The sequence below is a fragment of the Erpetoichthys calabaricus genome, chromosome 9 (genome assembly GCF_900747795.2).
Source record: "Erpetoichthys calabaricus chromosome 9, fErpCal1.3, whole genome shotgun sequence".
Taxonomy (NCBI): domain Eukaryota; kingdom Metazoa; phylum Chordata; class Cladistia; order Polypteriformes; family Polypteridae; genus Erpetoichthys; species Erpetoichthys calabaricus.
In genome coordinates this window covers 150,633,397-150,656,289 of record NC_041402.2, presented here as the reverse complement: position 1 = coordinate 150,656,289, position 22,893 = coordinate 150,633,397, and the positions used below count along the sequence as shown (strand labels likewise).

Genomic DNA, 22,893 nt, shown 5'->3' with positions numbered 1-22,893 from the left:
ACATTTGTCCTACTTATATCAACAGATTCAGAAAATTCATGAGTGAGTTTTACTTTGGAGGAAAAAAGAATTAAATGCCATATGCCATTTACACTTCTAAGAGATTGACAGCAATGCTCACCCAAGTCTAATAATTATCTGAAGTGTTTCTAGCCATAAACATTTCTTCTGTCCATAGAGCCTAAGGATTAGTTTTTTACTCTAGGATGGCAAAGGGAAAGGGAAATGAAAGGTCATTGTTCATTCTGTTTGCATGTTCTCTTTGCCACATGCTTTTCCATAGCAACCGCTACACTTCTCGATGCTGATGTTGACTAAGACCCATCTCTGTTTACGGGAGGTTACAAGCTGCTTTTTTTTTTTTATAGGAAACTAAAACTATAACAAAGTTCACTAATGCTCTGCTGCCCCCAGCGATTTTCACTTCTCGTCACCTTATGTAAAAGAAAATTGATTAAATAAAAATATTTTAATACATCACTGTTACCACCTAGCAAGGAACTTTCCAAGGATGACAAAACTGCAATACAATATAAAAAAGATTAAAGGATTGATTTACAAACTTGTTGATTAGCACATGGAAGTAAGAGTTTCATTGCACTCTGTACATGTGACAAAGAAGACCCTATAAAGCTATATCAATTGTAGAAAAATGTTTTTACAGTGTAAAAGAGGATCAAAAGTCACTAAGCCTGCGTATTTCCTTTTTTCTCCTTGTCACTATAGAAAAAAACACATTTTGAGTTTCAGTGCTTTGAAATTCACTTGTCATAGAAAGAACAAAATTTCACTGAAGAATTTGCTATTCAATAAAATATAAAAATTGAGCTGAATTTTTTTGCTAGTCACTGCATGAAAATTATCAACCTCGTAGGAAAAAAAAAAGTAATAATTGAGTTTTGAATGAATTTGATTTGAGTGAGTTTTGAAAATGTATCTGTCATTTAGAATCAAAAAGCAGCATTGGTCTGATTTATTTTAGGCATCCGCAGCTAAGGAAACATGTAACACTGTGATAAATACAAATTCTCCCAATAACACTGGTTCAGTTGTTCTGTTGACGTGAACAATGGCATACAGAACAGCAGACATGATTAACAAACAATTCCAAAAATCACCAAAAAGGAATGATTTACTAGTTCAGAATGAGGTCGAAAATCCTACATTGTTTTTATCCTGTCCTATTGATGTTTCTTTCCCATTTAGTTCTGAACAGAGTTGACCAGACTCTGCCAACCCTAATAACAGTCTTCATGTCCTCCTGGGGATTTCTCAGTTACTTCTAGTTCCATTCCTTAACCTCCTACAAACCCATGGGACGTGGGAGGAAAATGGATTAGACAGGGAAAGAATATGGAAAGTCCAGAACTCAGGACTCTGGAGCTCTAACTACTGTTCTGTGCTTCTGTCCTGCTTTATTATCCCCATTATTGTGAATGTATTTCCATGTACCTCAATACGGTATAGTCGTCATCTGTGTTGAAGAAAGGAGCAGACCTTTACTTGAAGGAAAATAACTTTTCTTCTAATATTTAAAAATTGGACCTTTACAAATATATTTTTTTTGTTCAAACAGCCTGTCATGTTACTGGGCTACTGAAAATGTATCTTGTCTGTTAATGCTTTGGTATTTGCTTATTGCCTGATTGTTTTTGATAATTAGTCGTTTTGTCTTGGTAGAGTTCTGTATTACTCTACCCCTTCGTATTATTTATTGTGTAGACTTTATTAAAATGCCTCAAATCCCATAGACTTACCACTGTTTAGAAGGTATTGTACTTACTTCTCCCATCCTTCCCTTCTACATTTGTAACCTCAGGCAATTACATAGAGTTAAAAGGCAAGCAGGAATTAAGTTACAACTTTAAAAAATGTATTATTGATAATATTCATAATATAATAACAAGCAAAGAACATGTGAATATTTGCAACCATACAGCCTGATAAATGCTAGATGTGTAGTTTCAGGCGGCACACAGACTGTCTCTAGTTAGCTTTCTTCAGGACAGGCCACATGCCAGTCTCAATATGGCTGCTGTGCTGTGCTCCTCAATGTGTTGTCTTTATGGCCATGGTGTGAGAGACCAAATTTATAGATTCTCTGTCCAAATCCTTACACCAATAGGGTGTCGTGGTACAGAATGGCCTCTGATTTCATACCTCAGAGCAATGGGTGCACACACTGCCTTTACACACCGGCCCCCAAGACCATTTGTTGAGCTGAAGCTTGCCAGCTAGGTAGTTTGGCTTTCCTGTTGGGGATGCCAAACTGGTTTGAGCTCCTAACTCCATTTCCACCACCCTGCAATATAATTCACATCCTGAGTCAGTCATAAAGAGTTTGGGGGCTTGGTTAGTTAGACATTAAACATTTCACCAGTGAAATCCTGAAAATAATAATATTACATTTGCTTTGCCTGATTTACAAATAAAGTCATACAAATATTTATCATCATAAAGATATACACATTTTTATCAACATTTTTACAAATTTTCATGTCATAACATTAGTTTAATTAGAAAGTATTAAACTTCAGTGACATTATAAATGTAGAGTTTTATAAATTGCTACTGTGAGGTGATGTTGGGGTGTAATAAATAAACAAGCGTATCGACCACAAAGTGCAGTTTGTGCTTGTTATAACCTCTGTTTCTAAGTTACACAAGCATGCTTCACTATAGCCTCCTGACTCTAATGGCAGAAGCATATGAGCTCTGAAAGCACAGAGACAAGAAATGTAATTTTAAAATAGGCAAGGATGTTTTGGAAACTGGATGACCACATCATACCTAGATTAGCTTTATGAAATCAGAGAGACAGGAGGAGGGGCAAGTGAATCCAATAATCCTCTAACTTACTGCTGACACTTCAGGCGGCGCAATATATTAAAGCCTGCTTTCCTGCCTGCATATTTGCTCTATTTTAACCAATGCTGTCTGAGAAGCAAGTTATTTTCTTGGTTCTTGGCTAAGCCAATTGGGGTGACTCTCCCAATAGGAAGACCAAAGTGACTGTCATACCTAAGTGAAGTCTGAAGGTCAGAAGGTTACAGTATGCTGTAGTCCTGAGTGCAAGTGCATTGCAGCTGTAAATTGCATATCCTCAAAGGCTGGTTAAGTGTAAGGATAGGCAAACTAAAGTGTTGACAGAGAATTAAACATTATACTGTGGGTCCATATTAAAAATGATGAAAAAGGGGATTTATATTTTAAGGAGAGGTATCCCTAAATTTTTTCCATGATACAACATTCTGTTGTCAATGTTCCAGTAGGTGTTTTCAGTATCTACTGGAGAGAATGGCCAGTTTAAGTCAGAATGGAGAGAAAAAGCCCCCAAGATAAATTCACATATCATTTTTAGTTTTTTGGCAGGCATTAAATAAAATTGAATATATCTGTATGGCATTCATAAAGTAGAAGTCAGCTTGTGCTAAATGAGCATGAACTGAAAGAGTGGAGATGGATTGGCAACTGTAACTAACCCCTACTTGGAAACGGACACAGTTGGGAGTTTTCGTTCCACTTACTTGTAGCCCCAGGCTAAATTAAACAAATGTAAAAAATATATATAGTTTTGGTTCTGTGGAAATCCATTCTTAGATATGATAGGCAGAAATCCAGCTAAAATATTTGTTTTGTTGCAGTCAAGAACATATGGGCTTTCGTTTTTATTTCCGAATTGTTCTGTTTTATAGTTTAATGCTTCTAGTGTATTTTATGCCTTTCGTTGATCATTCGTTAAATGAACAGCACATCTTTTGTGATTGTTTAATCAGTGGCAAATCAGTTCATACTACTTTCCACCATGCTCATTATTCTGAACAAACCTTGTTTTATCTTTATCACAGATTTTTTTTCAAAAACAGCAAAATTGAATTTACATTTTAAACAATCAATTGGCTGCAATTCAAATTTGAAAAGCCAGTAGGATGGGTCTGTTATGTCCACCATGTGTCTACATTGAGCTGAACTATAAAGATTCAGTAATAAGAGACTGTGAGGGTCAGTAAAGTCCTGCTGGCCAGGATTTAGTGGTTCTGACTGGGAAAAGCCACTTAGAGAAAAGATTGTCAATGCTGTGCAATATTGCTCTACAAGCATAACCCAGTACTTCTTAATTGTATCTTTATTTATTCTGGAAAAATTCCGTAAGGCCATTTGAACAAGTTTTTCTATTTCAGTTTAATCCAAAATAAATTTCCTGCTCCTCCTTCTGTGGGATACATTAAACTTCCTAAAATTTAACATTTTGCTGACATATTTGCAATATAATACTCAATATTTTTCTCCAAATAAACATTTTTTTATTGAACTATCTGATAAAAATATCATTTTGATGTCTCTTTACTTGTGATTCTGCTGGCCATTTCTTTCCCTTGCTCTTTTGTCATTAACATCAAGTGCCATATGCTAGGCAAGGATTTAGGCGTGCTGCAAAAATAGTCTGTCCTACATCTCAAGCAGCATGTTTATCCATGAGCAATTTGCTGAACGGCTACAGTACAAACAGGATTCATTAATAATATGCAGGGGGTCGAAGAAGGACGTCAGCCTTTGACATCTTGAATCCAATCAGGCTGTAGCAGCGAGCTTATCTGAACAATCAGTCAGGCTCCTTGACTCCTTAACGAAAACGGCAGCGGAATGTCAAGTACATGTATAGTCTGAGTGACGGAATGAAGCCAAATTGCTGCTTGAGGAAATTCATTTTTCAATTTGTTTACAATCATTTATTTTGTGTAACTATTCATCTCGTCCAAGTATGCTGCACTTTGACTAAAAGCATTGGGAGCTAAGTAAGAGTCCCACTGGGAAAGTGAAATTAAATTCATTTATTTATGATTTCAGGTAAATTTTTTGTCATCCAATTTAAGCTAAGAAAGAAATTCTTACTTGCATGGCTCTGTAAAGACTAGTTACAATAATGCAATACCAACAACAGACCAAAACAAATAATACATTGAATACACTATCTATCTATCTATCTATCTATCTATCTATCTATCTATCTATCTATCTATCTATCTATCTATCTATCTATCTATCTATCTATCTATCTATCTATCTATCTATCTATCTATCTATCTATCTATCTATCTATCTATCTATCTATCTATCTATCTAAGTGGCTGTTGAGGTATATTATAGCCAGTGCATACCAACTGGCCCTGACTAAATTGATATAAGTGTTAATACCATCTGGTTATTTTTAATTTGGTGTCAGTCATTTTTTACTTTATATCTGGATTTTTGTAACTTCTGTCACATTCTGGGGTTGACCTTCCTGTCAGAAAAGGAGGCACTAAAAAGCCTGCAGGATATCAAGCATCTAAAAGGATGCCTCATCTAAAACAAAAGGAGCCTTATTCCTCTCTTTACTGTTGTAGAGCATCATTAAATTATTAATCTTAAGGTCTTTCAAAAATGAAACATTTCTTATGGATGAATCAGTTTTTTGAACCATGAAAGTCAGTAAAGATGTGTATTTTTGGTAACAGACAGCCTGGAATTTTCACTAGAACCTCCTCAGGAGTAATTTATCAAGGACACTCTTGAAAAAGAGCAGAGTAGTATGGTGTAGACCTTCTACATACTTGAAACTTACTGGTAGCTCAAAGGTGAATACTCAGTAAAAGAAAAGTTGTTCTGCACATTGTATATTATAACTTAAAGTGCTGATAGATTCTAAGGTGATTTTGAATTAACTTGAACGGCAAGCAGTACAGCGACCTTAGAAAACATACAGAAGAAGAGTCCTAAATGTTTTCAAATGAAACAAATAAGGGTCAACAAACTCTGTAGAAGAACATTTGAGCTACTCTATGAGGCCACCAAAAGACAAAATCCAGGAAGGAAGCTTTGCCATCCAAGCACACTACTATCAAAAGCAAGTCCACACTTGGAAATGGATTTGGTTTAACTTGGTGCCATTAGAATCCAAAATTAATTGACTGTGTGAATAGCCATGATACTTGGGCCCTTCTTGATATCTATGTGTTTGTATTTTAACAATTGATATCTAATACAAAAGGATTGGATCAATGGAGCCAATATCAAAAATCACACCCTACTTTAATCTCCTGAAGTAAAGTCAACTAGATAATAAAGAACTCCAGAGCCTAAGTCAGAAAGATTCTGTGGGACTGAAGGCTAGGACCTCTTGTCCTTTTATGTACAGTTTTGAGTGCAAAATAAGACATGGTTAAGCCTGAAATGCAGAACTAATGTCAAGAGGCAAAGAAGCTATGTCAAGTGACTTTCAAATTATAGTAGTAAGCTCAGAAGTGAGAAGCTGACAAATGTCATACTTTATAAGCGCAAAGTCAAAGAAATTTTATGTCATTCTCAGGCTGATCCTAAATTATAACACCATGAACGATTAAGAAAACTTGTGCTTTGACATATATTTAAAAACAACAAAATGCAATTTCACAGTTAATCTACAATTTGTGGTGGTGTTGATGTTTATAATGTTCACAAGATGATCATGTGACATTATGGATCTGGAAACAACATCCATCCATTGTCCTAACTCACTTGTCTAGGGCAGTGTGGTGGGACATTGATTGTGATAGTATTTAGTTGTTAAAATTGATTCAGATATTTTAAGACACTTAATCCAACCTGGGTTACAGAGGCCAGAGTCTAATCTAGTAACATCAAGTGCAAAGCAGGAGCCAATTAAGGACAGGGTTACTGCCAAAATTCCAAGCAGCATGAAAAGAATAGATATTTATCACCAGGAAATGAGTAAAGGTCAAAAAACCAAAAAATGGCAGTTAGCAAGAAAGTCAAAAAAAGAAAAGTTAGAGAGGGAAGAGCAAGAGTTTCAAAACAAGAATAGCAAAATCAGTAGCACACAAAGTAATGCTGAGAGTTTTGTCAAATTATCCAAATCACTGATACTGAGAAAAGCATCACGGCAGTATTTATCCCATTGTGTCAATGACATGAGCAGACACATCAAACGAAATCTCTTCACTCCCCAACCAGGAGACCTATGAAATAGCAGCATCCTTAAACAAAACAAAATGGCATCACAGAACAGTAAACTTTTTTCCTGAACACAAAAAAATGAATAAACTCCACAAGGAATATCCTGTGGAATAATAAACTAATATTTCCACACATCGATTTTAATAAAAGCACTACAAAATGAAGAAAATAATTTTCTAATTTGCCAATAAACAACAATAGGGCATCTGTTCATCTAAGTTCATAAGCACAGCCTTACTGGCCAAATTTGGTGTTACCAATAGACGAAGAATGTGAGAGGTAACTGAAATACCTAAAGAAAACCCTTGCAGAATTTGAGAGAAGGAACAAACAAATGTAGATTAATCTAATAAATTGGAAAGGCCATCCTTCGCATGCACAGAGAGAACTTTGCATAGTAGATAGATAGATAGATAGATAGATAGATAGATAGATAGATAGATAGATAGATAGATAGATAGATAGATAGATAGATAGATAGATAGATAGATAGATAGATAGATAGATAGATAGATAGATAGATAGATAGATGTAACAGTATGTAATAAAAAGATAGATGTAAAAGTCACTATGCGATAGATAGATGGATGGATAGATAAATGTAACAGTAACTATATAATAAAAAGATAGATGTAAAAGTCACTATGCAATAGATAGATGTAACAGTAACTATATAATAAAAAGATAGATGTAAAAGTCACTATGCAATAGATAGATGGATGGATAGATAGATAGATGTAACAGTAACTATATAATAAAAAGATAGATGTAAAAGTCATATGCAATAGATAGATGTAACAGTAACTATATAATAAAAAGATAGATGTAAAAGTCACTATGCAATAGATAGATAGATAGATAGATAGATAGATAGATAGATAGATAGATAGATAGATAGATAGATAGATAGATAGATAGATAGATAGATAGATAGATAGATAGATAGATAGATAGATAGATAGATAGATGTAACAGGAACTATGTAATAAAAAGATAGATAGATAGATGTAACAGGAACTATATAATAAAAAGATAGATGTAAAAGTCACTATGCAATAGATAGATAGATGTAACAGGAACTATATAATAGAAGGCACTATTAGATAGATAGATAGATAGATAGATAGATAGATAGATAGATAGATAGATAGATAGATAGATAGATAGATAGATAGATAGATAGATAGATAGATAGATAGATAGATAGATAGATAGATAGATAGATAGATAGATAGATAGATAGATAGATAGATATGTATATTGTAGCTTCAAAGAATCCTTTTTGAATTATAAAAGGTATGTTTTCACTGCTTAACCCAGTTTAATTGCAAACTATTTAAAATTTTTGATAGAGAGATTTTTTTTTCTGTTAGCTTGATAACACAAGTTTGTCTAATAGACGTCAGGTGTATTTTTATATGGGTAGGGCACCATGCAGAGTTAAATAGGTTCCAGTAGAGGAATTCATTAGAAGTGATTCGATTGTTGCACACATTTTCCCCACTGAGTGTAGCTGTTCAAAAAAATTATATATTTGTCTCAACTGTGCATACCACAGTGCTTATTTATTGGAAAAAGACAGAGTCAAACCGCTAGGCCAGCTGGTGAGATTTGCTTTGAAGGCAATTATTATAACGCTTTATTGGTTTTCCCTGTTTCAACTTTTTAATGTAAAACTTTGGGGAGGGGAAATATTTTGAAAACCAAATCTCTCTCATTTATTTGCTTTTTTCTGCACACATTTTATCAGATTGTCAGAGGCCTGGTATGAGTCCTAAATTTGTTGTGTACCAAGGTTCAGATATGAGGTGATTAAGTGAGTTCTTACTGTGCCCATTTTTTAAGAGAGAAATTAAAATGTGCTGTGGAACCGAAAAAGCCTGAATTCATTTACTAAACTAATTTGAGTTCCACAAGTGCACCTGAATCTTTATTTAGTCCATCTGCTGCTTATTATTCAGATTACTCATCTTCCACCCAGCCAGCAGTCGACAGATAAGACATAATCAAATAAATAAATAAATATCTAAAAATTCAATTCTATATTTTTATTGCCAGCAGCTGACTATAACTTGAGCCACAAATCTACCTGTACTTGTTCAGGCCTCACAATACTCTATGTGCATGGTTGAATTTTCTCAAATGCTGTCCACCTTGCTTTTTTCTTTTTAAACATCAAATAATTGCACTTCTACACACTTGATTTTGTGGAGAAGCATGTACTTAGTTAATTCATAAGTGACGTAATTACAGGATTACTTGTGTCATCTTTTTGTTTTTTAATAAACAGTCAACTTTGTGTTATATAGCCTCTTTAACAGGGAACACTGCACTAAGGTGCTCTCTGATTCAGACAATAATATAAAACCAATCAGTACAAGGTAATGAGGTGTGATTTTAAATAAGTAATGTTATTGGATTTGTATACTGGGGGAACCCTCTGAACTGACGATACTGCACAAAAAAGACACAGAATGACACAGAGCAAGTGTTCAGCGATGATGTCTGTATGGCTGACAAATGGAGCTCTCCAATTAGCTCACACTGCAAGGAGACTGCTTTTGAGAGAGACACTGCTCATTAGTTATGACAGTGCCAGTCTCTGAACTAAGATGCTTCATCACTATCACTAGATGTATCTCAGTTCAAAGAATTACGCTGTAGTGAAGTGCTTGGAGATTAGCCAATCCTCGGTATGTGATTTGAACCTAGGACAGTTAATTCATTCGGTATTAGTACTATCCCCTATGCAGGTTTGGACACTAATACAAAATTAAAATGTCAGTTGCCCGTAGGTTCTTCTGAAAGACAGTGACTATTAAATCAATGTTGTTTCTTACCTACATAAAAATAAAATTTACTGTATACACATCCATTATTTGGATGAATCTGCTTAGTTTAGTTATTCAGTAGTTTAGACAAACATAAAAAATTTTCTAAATTTTGGGAATCTTCCTCCTTCATTGGTTAAATCATTACTATGTCTGCACTGTGTTATCCTTATTAGATACAATATCAAGAAGAAACAATTTGTAGCTGAATTATTTAATTAATTAAACATGTGCTTATTAGATTGATCATATAGCTCAGAGAGAAATTTTTCATGAAATGTACAGAGCCGACATCACCATACACTGAAGAGAAATGGCTGTTTTGTCCTGATCAAAGATGGCTGAGATTTAATTAGATGTGACTTTGAGTCTCTGTTGGGCTCCGCTCACAATGGTCACTGTGCAAATATGTTCGGCCTTTATGTTGATTTGATGACACTACAGATTTCATGTGTTTATGTCATTAGTAATTCATCGGATATGTTCTGATATTCAGCACCTGAGATGCTGTTGCTAAGCAAGGGGTCAAGTGACACAATGTGAAAGTAACATTCATGATAGGAATAGCATGTATCAATTATGATACTATACATATACAGTATATCAGTTTTATGTCAGTTATATAACTGTTTAACAACACAGTATTTGTTTTATAGATTAATGAGCCTCACAGCTTACTTGTTTAAAAAAACATACATATATATCGCCAACATCTACCCCAACAACCCCCCCCACCCCCACCCCCTGCTAGCGCTACAAGCTATTGTAAAGAGGGGGGCTAAACGCACCTCAAGGAGACGCAACCGCTCCTCCGAAACCCCTCTTAAACGGTGATACAATGGGAAACAAATAGTTTTTTTTACCTCCTCTTTGCTTGATCAGCTGCTGTCTTGCTGCTGCTGCCATGCTGTATGATCTGTACTTTGCTTGCATACCCCTTTCAACCCCCCCATCAGCGCTACGTGCCGTTTTGAAAAGGGAGGCTGAACGCACACCAAGGAGACACAGTCGGTCCTCTAAAACCCCTCTTAAATGGTGATATGTTTTCCTACTTCCATTATCTCTAACCTGCTCTGCATGTGCATCACAGGACTTGCCTCCAAACGTTGTAAGTATGGCGTGACTATTCCATCTCGTGGGAAGTGAAAGTGTCTCTCTGTCTTTCTGTCTCTCTTCAAAAGATCATGTCTCGTCGCCGGAAGTGTCTCATCGCAAGATTTTTTTTTTTACAATAGAGATCGGGCAGCACGGTGGCGCAGTGGTAGTGCTGCTGCCTCGCAGTTAGGAGACCTGGGTTTGCTTCCCGGGTCCTCCCTGTGTGGAGTTTGCATGTTCTCCCTGTGACTGCAAGGGTTTCCTCCAGGCGTTCCGGTTTCCTCCCACAGTCCAAAGACATGCAGGTTAGGTGGATTGGTGATTCTAAATTGGCCTTAGTGTGTGCTTGGTGTGTGGGTGTGTTTGTGTGTGTCCTGCGGTGGGCTGGCACCCTGCCCGGGATTGATTCCTGCCTTGTGCCCTGTGTTGGCTGGGATTGGCTCCAGCAGACCCCCGTGACCCTGTGTTCGGATTCAGCGGGTTGGAAAATGGATGGATGGACAATAGAGATATATCTTTGGCAGCAGAGATAGTACGGTATATACAGTGTGTGTGTGTGTATTCTATTTAGTTCTTCCATTAAAATTATATATACTGAAAAAGACAGGTTAGTCTTTAATTAATGGGCTTGTGTGCTTAAAGAAGATGGCGACTCCAGTGTGGAGCCTTGTTGAGATATGTTTGTACAGGAACCACCCAGATGGGAGACTGATCTCCCATCCACAATGAATTCAAGTCTCAAAGAAGATTTCATGCTATATATGTTACCATACTCATGTGGTACATTATATGCGTAAGTCAAACAGATGAATAAAAATACATTTATTATAATATTATTGAAAAAAAATTAATATTGCTTTTGGTACACATATTTCTACTGAACTTCAAAGCATCTATTCCCCATTTTATGAATTATTGAATGGCGGCACGGTGGCACAGTGGTAGCGCTGCTGCCTCACAGTAAGGAGACTCGGGTCCTGCCTGCGTGGAGTTTGCATGTTCTCCCCGTGTCTGTGTGGGTTTCCTCCGGGTGCTCCGGTTTCCTCCCACAGTCCAAAGACATGCAGGTTAGGTGGATTGGCGATTCTAAATTGGCTTGGTGTGTGTGTGTGTGTCCTGCCTTGCACCCTGTGTTGGCTAGGATTGGCTCCAGCAGACCCCCGTGACCCTGTGTTTGGATTCAGCGGGTTGGAAAATGGATGGATTGCATCAGTAAAAAAAGAAAGTTTAGTTGAACCTTTAAACTGTGCAGTGCCGCTTCAGTGACTTCTGTATGGACAATTTTGCAGTATTTCCTTAGACGCACAATGTCACCCATAATGATTTGTCTAGCTATGTGATCGAGTAGTTAAAGTGTTACAATCTAAATATGGCCTGTTTAGTTCCCCTGAATTCTGGTTAACACTGTGAGCAATCATTTGATCTGTTTTTTTGTCTTTTAATTTTTATTGTAAATGTTTCCTTATACTGTGGTGGGTTGGCACCCTGCCCAGGATTGGTTCCTGCCTTGTGCCCTGTGTTGGCTGGGATTGGCTCCAGCAGACCCCCGTGACCCTGTGTTCGGATTCAGCGGGTTGGAAAATGGATGGATGGATGTTTCCTTATAATTGCTATGGGATAGCAAATTGCTATTCAAGACATTTACTGTATAAAATAATACATATCGGCCAATCTCTACATGGCATATGCACATTTTCTGGATCTCATTTTTCCCTTTATGTTTCAGAAAAAAAAAATAATGTTAGATAAATTGGCCTGGCATGAGTAAGTGTGCTGTGTAAAGGGCCAAGCCCTGTCTAGGGTTTGTCTCATCATTGCATTCATTGGTGTTGGGATGAGTAATAGAAGTATATTTATGAGCTAAAGTAGTTAACATTTTAAATAATGGAATTCAGAATTAGGGTTTGTGGTTATATTTAAGTTTAAGTGAAGCTATAATTACTTAAAAATTAAACTGTAAGGTTTTACCTCTACACAAAGAACTCCAAATTACCTGATACTGACAAAGTTTGAGACCCGTGTGACTCTCATTTATGTGATGGCTTGTTTCTTCATTGACAGTACCGCCTACCTGCATTTACCCACATTACCTGCGAGTCTCTTGTACATGATCAGCACTGTCTTAATCCTTTCAGCACAACATAGTAATTACTTGCGGAACTGGTATTTTGTGGGTTTTACAGCAATTACTTTGAAATATTTTTTCTACTATTTTTGTTTCTTCTTTGTTCTTTGCCCAAAATGTTTTTTCTCTTGAGTTCCTAATGTAAAGTGCTGCTTTCATTTTTACTGCATTTATTCTATACCCTGAATTTTATCCTTTTGTAACCCCTTTATTAATTACACTTACAGGAGGACTGGGCCCTAACTGGGAAACATCACTAGACAGTTGTTTTCAGGACACTTTAGACGAGCCAACCTAACTTGCATGTCTTTGGAATGTGAAAACATCTCTAGACAAAGAGATATTATGCAAATTATACATAAACAGTCTCTGCATGCTGGTTTGAGCCCTCCATTTGGGTTAAAAACACTCACAGGAGCAGCTCCCTTTTTTATACCATGAGCAAAAGAAGTTCTCCTACTCTTGTGTACGCAGTGACTTCCCCTAAGCACTGTGCTTCGTCATCTGAGCTCTCTCTTACTCAGCCTGCACCATTTGTGCAGTACCAGCACTCCACCCATCCATAGTGCAAATCCTCCCGACTACGCCAAATGCTTAATCATGGATTCATACAGTGATCCTGCTCAATTCAGACATTTGCACTGTGGTAACTGCAAATATGACAAGTTGCAATGTTTAAACTATAAAGGCCCCCAGAAAAAGCTCCCTTTTCTATGTTGTTAGCGATAGACCATGTCTTACACTCATTTGTGCAAGGACTGCCTCTAAGTACTGTAAGAGGAACACTTCCTAGTGTTGTCAGCTGAGCTCCGCTCCACACTTTGCACAGCACTGCCACTACATAATCACTATAAAGTATGTACTGTTGTCATTATAACACTGTATTTATAGCTGTGGCAACACAACTATAAAATCCTTGGCAGAAAGCCAAACCAAGATGGTATACATTATATGTTGAGTTTGCTCACCATTCACATGTCTGTTTGGGTTTTCTCTGAGAACCTAATGCTTTCTTTCTCATCCAAAACACAGCGGAGTCCATATTAGACTAACCTGAGTGAAGGCACTGTGTTGGATTAGCTACCTGGTTGGCTGGGGTGTATTCTTCTGCTCAAGTTGTCTACATAAGCTACAGCTTTCTTAATTGAATTGACATTTAGAGATACAAAAAATAGACAGATCCATGATTAATTCGTGTTCAAGTGTTTCTCTCCTGGCTGATTGTGTAAAGCCATTGCCAACAATTTTGCTCTCAATGTTTCCTGTGATGGAGTAGAGCCCTATGCATGGCTCTTTCTTGTCCTGTGCCAAGTATAGTACTGCCAGGATAGGCTCTGCCTCCCCACAATCTTAAATTGAGTCTGACAATGTAAAGTCACATGACTGACTGAAGTGTTGTCACCATATGTGATAGTCTACAGGCACAACAAAAGTAAACTGTAAAAAAAAAATTAGCAGAGATTCTTTGTCCAATGTTCTTGAGGTAAGGATATATTACTTGCTTGCTTATCTACTTTCAGCAACATCATGGGTGGAGTTATGACAACAATCCCGCCCCTGTCCCCTCTTTGTAAAGTTATATTCGACTTATTATTGTACTTTTGCTTCTGCAATTCTGTTTATTCAGCGATTATGTTCTGCCAAGACTTGTAATAACAGACAGAAGTCCACTTAAAGCAAATTGTTATTTTTTACTAAAGCATTAAGAGTGAGATTCATGCACTTACAGCATAATGATTTTTTTTCACTAAACCCTACAGAGTGAGATTCATGCCAAGTGGCAGCATAATGAAAAGAACACATGTAAATTTCATTGAACTTTGTACAAATAACAAAACACGGCCATTATATTTTAGTAAAAGTCTTTAAATGTGTAAAAGAACCTAGGAGCTGTCATGTTGCACTTTCCGTGGTGTTTTGTGCACATGCACAATTTAAAAAAAAAACTAAGAAAATTAAAGGGTAGATTAAGCAACAGAGTAGACTGAAATGTCAGTTATCAAAATTTCTAATGCATGATGAGTCGCTTTTGCCAAGGATATGGTCACAAAAGAATGGAGTACAACTTTTTTCAGTAAGTGAAAAAGTGAACTGAACTGAAGTAAATTCACTGAAGTCGGTACACTCATACCAATCAGTTCATTAACAAAATGGGAGAATCTGCAAACTCCACACAGAACCTGGTGCTGCGGGATTAGGAGTGGCAGGTCTGTTCTACCCCTCTCTGCCTATGTTAAAACATCTGTACTAAACTCACTAAACTTCATTCTGATTAAACTTAGGTGAACTGACGTTTCCAATCTAGCTGAAGTGTGTGTGTGTGTTTGCTCTGCGATGGGCTAGCGCCCTGTTTAGGGATTGTTCCTGCCTTGCACCCACTGATTGCTAGGATAGGCTCCATTTGTCCTGTGACCCTGCCCTGGGTAAGTGGGTTAGGAAGATGGATGGATGGATGCCTATAATGTCTATTCAGTTCATGTCAGGCTCAATATTATCTCTCACCAAAGCACACGCTTACATTAACAATCAAGCAGCAGCAGGTAGTATCTGTAAGAAATAACGAAATAAACTACTGTATAGTGAAAGAAAATAAGTGATCATAAGTATTTTTTTTCACTTATTGGTGTTTAATTGTCTGCAAAACAGAGACAGGAATTCACATCTGGGCATCAACATTTAATGTCAGTAATGGTGCTTGGCAATGACTTTCTGAAGTGAATCTATGTCTATCGCCATGAAGGGTGCCATGGATAAAGATGAGTGGTGAAAGGAAATTCATAGCTGGTCTACTTTTGAAATGGCTGAATCTCACAACAATGGTTTATTTATTTTTTTTTTTTTTGCTTTTTTTATCTTAAAATGACATGTATTTGCTGCTTAGCAATATGTGTATAATCTCAAGATATGGATCAATATTCAATAACATTTTTGGCTTGAAAAATCGATATATTCAGTAAGTTTTTTTACAGTGGGACTCTTTCCATTACAAAATGCAAGAGTGGGCTAATTATTTTTTAAAATTAAAAAATATACTGCACTTTTGAATGAAATTTCATGTGCCAAATTAATATATATCATGATTGTGAAGAAATAACTTCAACTTGAAAAATACTGGACTTATAAAGGTGACCTAGAAAATTAAATTAGACTAGCAGAATATTGTCATGAAGAAATTGGCAGATAATAGGTAGTGTGGTGATAACATTGTTAGCTTGAAATATGAACATATTTCTAAGTGTTTTTACATGAGAGACCTGTCCATTATACTGTAAAATGAACCCAGGACCAAAGTGTTAGAGAGGTGGCAGGGCTGATGGCTGTTTTCTATTAAATATAAAAGTAAATTTGGAAGTTTTATTTTATCTCTCCATGTTTATATTTCTATCCCATCCATGCCCCATTTGTAATTAGCTCAAAATTATTCTTTTATCCTGTGACATTTCTACAACAGATGATGGCACTTCACATATTACCATTTGTTGAAGGGTGTATTAGTTGGGCTAGTGGACTCATGCATTTAAGAAGCCTTTGTTGTCATCGGCTTGTTTTTTTAGCTCTGCTTCCAGATACTTTTCTTTCATCAGGGAAGAGAGTGATGACTATTACATAGTTGATTTTCAGAGTGCCTGTTGAAAGTTTCAATTTACAAAACACTGAAAATGGTGCAAGATAATGAGCGAGCAAGACAATCACCTCTTCACGCCCCATGACTTCATGTATTACCATCTTAGTAGGGCGAGAACATTCTGCTTTTTTATATATGTGCACATTTTAAAAACAGTGAAAGTGTCAATATTTCAAGCTGCTTTTCTATCTAGTGCTTGTACAAAAATACACAATTTATCAAGCTTAAGCTGTACTCTTTGCTACATGATGAAAAAGCTATTCCACATCAGAATGCACCGTTACTAATAGAATATACTACAGTTGCAAAGTTGTTTCTTGCCACCTCCAATTTAGTTTAAATGGCATTGTTTAATTGACCTGGCGTGAGTACAAGAAAAATCGCAATGATCAAGCGAAGCAGTTAAGAGTATTTGGTATCTATTCTAGGTCTCTGAACCTCACAAAGTAATCGATGAAGTTGATCTAGCAGAACTCTTTCAATTAAATGTTAAATTGTATACTTGAGATATTGGTGGGAATTACGTTAATGTACACTGAATCCACTGCATGTAGAGTCATAAGAATCTGGAACAAATTACCAAGTCATGTAACTGAAGCAGAAACCTTGACACCTTTTGGGACAACTTAGCAAGAAGATAATCAAAAATGATAGATGGTCTACACTTGTTAATCAAACTTCTTGTTTGTAAGGACAGTAAATACACTTGGCCTAAAAATGGTGCATAACTGGTGCAGCCTCTGCAAAACTGCCATAACGAAATAATGTGTGATAAGGTCGGGATTTGTCTAACTTTCAAAATGAAAAAATGTCATAGGCCTTTAATTGAAAGTCAGACCTATTCACCCACAAACATCTGAACAAACACAGTAGATCCCACTAGTACAAGTCAGCCCAGTCCCAAATTCAAGAAACAGGCTTCATGCCTGCACTGATCAAAATGGAGCAAAGTAAATAAAATGACACTAGAGGGGAAGAAAGGGGAACTGTAAAACACCAAACAACAAAAACAATAATTATTTATAATTAAAGAGATTATCAACTAAAATTTTAGTGGAAGAACTAAACAGAATCTGCAGTAATCAAAAATGATTTAACAAAAGCAAACCTTAAGCAAGCAAAACCAAATCAGTAACCCCAGAACAAAGTCAAAAAAAATAAAACATTAAACATAAAAACTAAATCTAAAAGATGACCTGACAAACAAAAATATAAACGTTTCAGTGCTGGCAGTGAGGCTAGTTTGAAATAATGCAATCAACACCATCATTTTTGTAAAATACCTCAATACTTTTTTTTAAATAATGCAATAAAACATTTTTTGAATGGTGAATATTAAGTTATTATAGCTTGTTTTAGGTATTTATGATACTGAGCAGCATAAAAGAGTTGTTCCATATAGTTTGACAATGATTATGTATAAAGTAGGGAATCCATTCCCGGTAATTCGGGAATCCCGCATGTCATTCCCGGGAATCCCGGGCTCCTGGGGATGACACAGTGCATGGGCATCTCTCATGTGAACAGGTTTTAGAACGACGACACTTATTTTTAATAAAACTACTGCAATATGTTGACACCAATAAAAGACTAACATTAACTACAAGCAGTTCATGCTGTCATATAAGTACATGTATCTAGTTAGTTGCGGTAATAAGAGCATAGAAAGCACAATGTGTCCAGCGTGCGGTCATCCAGGCAAGAGCGCACCTTCGTGCAGACTATGCCAGCTGCTAAGAAAGCACGCTCTGCCTCCACTGAAGTAGGCGGCACAGTCATCTGATACTGATGCACTTGTTCTAAACAACGCCTGCGCTTGCTATTGCTCTGAAACACCGCCATTTCAGCTTTTACTGATGCATCCAGTTTCTTGTCATCATTCTGTGATGGCAAGTTTCTTGGCACAGATAATGCGGATGCAACAGACTGACACATTGCAATTTCAAGTTGCTGTTCAAAGCTGTTGTCTAATGAAGTGCAAGCTGCAGCAATGGTGCCACCTTAATTATTTTCAACTATAACTCTGTTATTTCTTGATCGATTTTTACACTTTTACACGCTATATATGCAAGGCCGTTCCCGTTCACCCGGGAATTCCAGAAGTTTCATTGACGGGAATGAAAAATGTCCGGGAATCCTGGGCTCCCAGTAATCGGGAGCCCGGGAATGGATTCCCTAGTATAAAGTTCCGTTCCCCACAGGCACAACACAGTCCCACAAGCACAGTACCGGACAATTCTTCTACTCTTTACTTTTCTCCACCACTCCTTTCTGGCAAGCTTCATCTCCCTCCTCCCGACTCTGGCTACCAGAGTGGTGGCTGCTGGCTCCTTTTATAGCCCACCCGGAAGTGCTCCAGGTGTTTGATGACCTATTTCCGGCTGCACTTCCGGGTGTGGTGGAAGAACCTCGCACATGGGCTCAGGAACAACTACAGCACCCCCTGATCCCAACAGGGTTGTAGAGAACTCCATCTCCCATGGAGCCCTACGGGAATCTGAGGCACCACTGCCACCCATTGGGGCTGCAATCTATTGTCCCGGGAGAGGTACTGTACTCTCCGTGCTTGTTCCCCCGAACCATACAAAGAAGAGGCGTCCTGGCTGGGCAAGGACCCCGGCCGTCTGTGACACTCTTTATTCATTGACAATCATCCCACCTCATAACCTGTTGTGGGTCATGAAAACACTGATAAAGGAAAAACTGAGTCACAACACCATAAAGGTTGAGAAACACTGCTCTAGACCTATCAGGCTAATATGATTCAGAAACCAAAAGCAAGGAATTTGACTTGCATACAGGACCAGATTCTCTTTTTTCTGGATCCACAGTGCTATTCAGGAAAAAAAAAATATCTAATTTTAGAACAGACATCCTAGCCATAGTTGGTACCAGCCTAGTACCTGATACTGTCCTAGCAGATGTAAACCTTCCTGCAATTCTGAATTGGATTAAGCAGATTAGTGAATGTTGTATCATCCCATCCAGGTTTGAAACCTGAAACAGGCTCAGGCTCCTACAAATCTAAAATGGATTTAGCATTTAGAATCTGAATGGATGGACTAGTTGAACCAGTGGTGCTCTTTCCTTGGTTAGGTACAGTAGTTCAATGGAGAATGTATAGTCATAGAGGTGTGCAGGATGGAAGCTGCATCATCATTTTTTGCTTATCCCGATGTTCCTTGAACACACTGAACACCCTTTCTGTACCCACTTGGTTGTTAGCTCTTGAAAAAATATTAATTATACACATTGGTTTCTAAAGAGAGCAAATAATGATTCACCTCAATGTGGGAGAGGTTAAATAAAGAGCAGGGTGTGGGAGATGCCATCTTACATTCAGGGAGTATCACTAAGTGCTTGTGGATAGCTTCATTTTACAATACAACTTTAGTACTATTTTTATTTCATCATACCATGTTTTGCCCATGATATTTACAAAGAATGGTTCTGAAAATTGAAAAGGCTGGGTGAAATTTCATTGTTTTCCTTGTCCTCGTCGATCCACCTTAGTAGTACACCTTGGCCTTCTTTATTAGTTAAAAGCCTGTTTACAATAGCTGCAATGATAAATAATTGACAACATATAAACATATCTGGGCTGACAGTTAATAATGTTGTACATCATAAAGTGAACCAAAACAGAAGCACAGCACCTCTCGCTATGTCCATTTATCACCACATCCATTGAAGGTGTCTCAGAGGAGCTCACTAAATCAGGGGTCACATTAATGCTGTCGAGCAAGGTGAGGCTTTTAATGTGCTTCTAAATTTAGAAAGAGAATCGATGGAAGTTGCCTCAAGGTGCAGGTCTGGCCGGCCCAGGAGAATATGAAATTGACAATGTTGAGAAATTATCTAAACATAAAGGCATGGCTGCATCAATGAAAATCCAGAGACATGGGAAAGAAGATAGGGACATTTTTGTTCGTTTTTATGCTTTGTACTATTTCATTCACCATTGTGCCTTAAATCTGTTTTTTTTTTCATTTCCAACCAACAGAAAATGAGGGTATGCTCTTTGTGCGTCTTTAAAAATGATTCAACATTGTCTTGCTTAAAAATGAAAAACAAAAAAATCACTTACACTCTCTCTAGTTCATTGAGGCAAAGAAGATATAAAATGACGCAAATGCAAAGTGTCGGGAGAAACAAATAATGTTGTCTCTCAAATATTTAACCCTTATTGATCAAAAGTGTCTATTGTGTGTGCTTAGCCATCTGAGCTAATGGGACGCTACTTTGGGCCAATGGCAAAAGGAGAGAAATCCAGCCATGTGGAAAAATGGAACAAGCGCAACATTAGCATTAATTGTTTAGAGCAGAGCCTGAGAAACACAGCTGCTTGTTCCAGAACTCGAAGGTTAAGAGGCAGTGGTGATAAAAAGACATTCCTTCAGATATGTGTGACTGGCATGTTTTGTGTTCATCTCTGTGCATGCCTAAGCTGTTTTGATGCCTGCCTGGCACAACAACAGGAGCCTTTATCTATGCGAAGGTCACTGTAGGCTCCCAATGCTCTTGTTGCTGACCAGAAAGGAGCCTTAATAATTTGTTTGCATCTGTATAAAAGTCAAACCCAACACATTTACAACAGATGTTGGTCTGTGCAAGCAGGCGGATAATGAAGGGGCTGAGTGTTCCAGATTAGAGGGGTCAGAGGGGGGTGATTTAATACTGTTCTTCCATTTCTGTTCTGATTTTCTTATGAGCTGTGGATGTTTTAATAAGATTTCAATTATGGTATGAAAAAAAAAACAATGAGCAAAAAGAATTTAGGCCCTTTTCAGTGAGTTGTTTATGTGACTGCTTTGTTCAAGTTATGTGCTGTTATGGCATTAGTATTGAAAACAGGGGTACAAAGTTGAGACTCCACCATACCAGCACACCACTGTGTGACTCTCAATGCGTTAGTCCTGAAAATTCAAGTTCAGATTTGCAGTAATGTGTACTTCTATATATATATATATATATAAAAAATTATAATATGTTTGTTTTTTCGTCAATGATGACCAATTTTTGTGAATATGGTAGAAAGAAAGTGACTGAAGATGGTGTTGGTAATTTTTTACTATTTCTTGATGGTAGACATTTATTCCCGTCCATTTTATAATGATGCACTTATAATTATTCAATGGCAATACCATGCTGTGATTTGTAGCAATATTAATTCAAAATTAAATGAATGCAGCCACTGGTGTGCTCTCCTTCAGTAATATGGAGACCTGCAGCAATGTCCTCCTTACTGAACTGATTCATTGGATTCAATTATTCATATAATGGTTCCATTCTGATCAGCCCAAGAAAAAGAAAGACACATATCCCAAAAACAGAATGCTAAAATTTAATAAAATAAGTAAAATAAAATGAATTCAAAAAAAGTTAATTAGAAGCAAAAACAGGTCACTAATTATGAAAAGGGTTAGAATGAAAACTTGCAGCCACTGGTGCCCTCCAGGACCGGAGTTGGGGACCCATGGAATAGATGGATGCTTTAATTTGTATTGTAGTTTGTCAATGCCTACTGCACATAGCTGAGGTGGACATGTGTATGTCTGTTGGTGTTTATTTAGCTGTGCTTGTCTGCATAAGCAGTGATTCGGTGTGAATAAAAACCAAACTCAGAAGAATAACAGGCGCTGATATACAAATGGATCACATAACTTGCAGTAGAGTCAGCACATCAGGTTAACAATTGAAAGAAATAACCAGACTGGATGGTAGTCTTGAAGAACCCAATCAACTGCACTTTAAGTGATTGATTTTTTTCAGTGCTGTGAGCTTGCTAAATGCAGAATTGTTGACCAGATTGGTCAGCTTGCACAGATTTGACAGCGGATTGCTGCTGTTGACAGTCGTTATTTTGCAGTTTCTGGGAGGTCCAGAGTTAAAACACCGGTGGACAACAGTTGTATCATGCAACAGGTCATTATAGTTCTACAGTAACATCAAAAATTCTCACATTATATTTAGATGTAGTGCTTTCCTTAGACTGTTGGGAAAAACCTTTTGACTGTGAATGAATGAATTAAACACAATTCCTATTTGGATTCCATTACCACATCACCTTACTTTCAGCTGTTGATTTATTTCCAACAATGTTTACATATTTAGAACAAAGTCTCTTTCCAGGCATGAATACAAAATATTACAAGTATTAATACTGGAGGAATAGTCTAAACTTCTACTCTTATCAATATCTGCATCTAAACTGATATTTA

The 22,893-nt window shown here is 37.1% G+C and overlaps 1 protein-coding gene across 9 annotated transcripts in view; it reads left to right on the top strand.

Annotated features, from left to right (window-relative positions):
• The window catches only part of ncam1a (neural cell adhesion molecule 1a), a 765,634-nt gene that overhangs the window by 332,993 nt on the left and 409,748 nt on the right, over window positions 1-22,893 (top strand). The gene's annotated exons all lie outside the window — the stretch shown is intronic.